Genomic DNA, 902 nt, shown 5'->3' with positions numbered 1-902 from the left:
CCCGGCGCGTCCCCTATGGTCACCCCCGTGCTGCGGCTGGGATCACCTCGGAGGTGTGCCCCGCCACGGCGCGAGGGGGAATCGCCTGCCTGCCTGCCTCCTCTCTCTCTTTCTTTCTTTCTTTCTTTCTCGCTCTCTCTCCTTTTTTTTTTTTCTCGCCTCTTAACCGGCGGGTGTTGCATTGCAGCAGCAGCTGGGCTTTTCCCTGTGTAATCAATAAATAGAAGTCGGGGAGGGGGGGGAGGAATCCCCCTTTCGGCAGCCGTGGAAGTGTTGCGTTTGGAGATTTCAGATGTAAACACTGAGGTGGACGTTACTAATTTCCTTTTTAGGGGTCTGGGGGAAGGCAGACGTAGGTTTCCGTCTTCATTTGAATGAGGGACTTAAGCTTGGTGCGATCTCATTCATTTGAAGATAATTTTCTGCGTCCGTGGCCCGTCCCCGTACCTCCCCCCCCGCCTGCCCTGTTTCTGCCTATTTTGTGCCTATTTTGTTTCCATAATCATTTTTCTGGATTGGTGCAAGACTTCGTGAGAAATGTGGCTTGATAGCCTCAATGCTGATATATTTGGGGCGGGGGGACGTTGTGCTCCGTGTAGGCCTATCCTTTAGTTAAACAGTTGGGGAAAGTGAGTTACCGTCCTTCCCCTCAAAGATATTGTCTTACTTGCAGTTGGATTTGAATCTTCTTTGTGTTAAAGATTAATGATCAAAAGTTGTCAGGTCCTTTGGAGTATAATGCAGTAAGATTTGTATGATGAAAATCAACAAATTCCTTTGCTGCAAAAAAGTGTCAACCGTTAGAATTCTCCATAAATTCAAGTAAAATTCTAATTACATTTTTGAACTGTATTTTTAAGGGTTTGTGTGCGTGTGCGCGCCTTAAATGCAAGCAGTAACTT

This window comes from Apteryx rowi, unplaced genomic scaffold (assembly GCF_003343035.1).
Source record: "Apteryx rowi isolate R43461 unplaced genomic scaffold, aptRow1 scaffold_169, whole genome shotgun sequence".
Classification (NCBI taxonomy): Eukaryota; Metazoa; Chordata; class Aves; order Apterygiformes; family Apterygidae; genus Apteryx; species Apteryx rowi.
Note: the sequence above shows the minus strand (reverse complement) of the source record.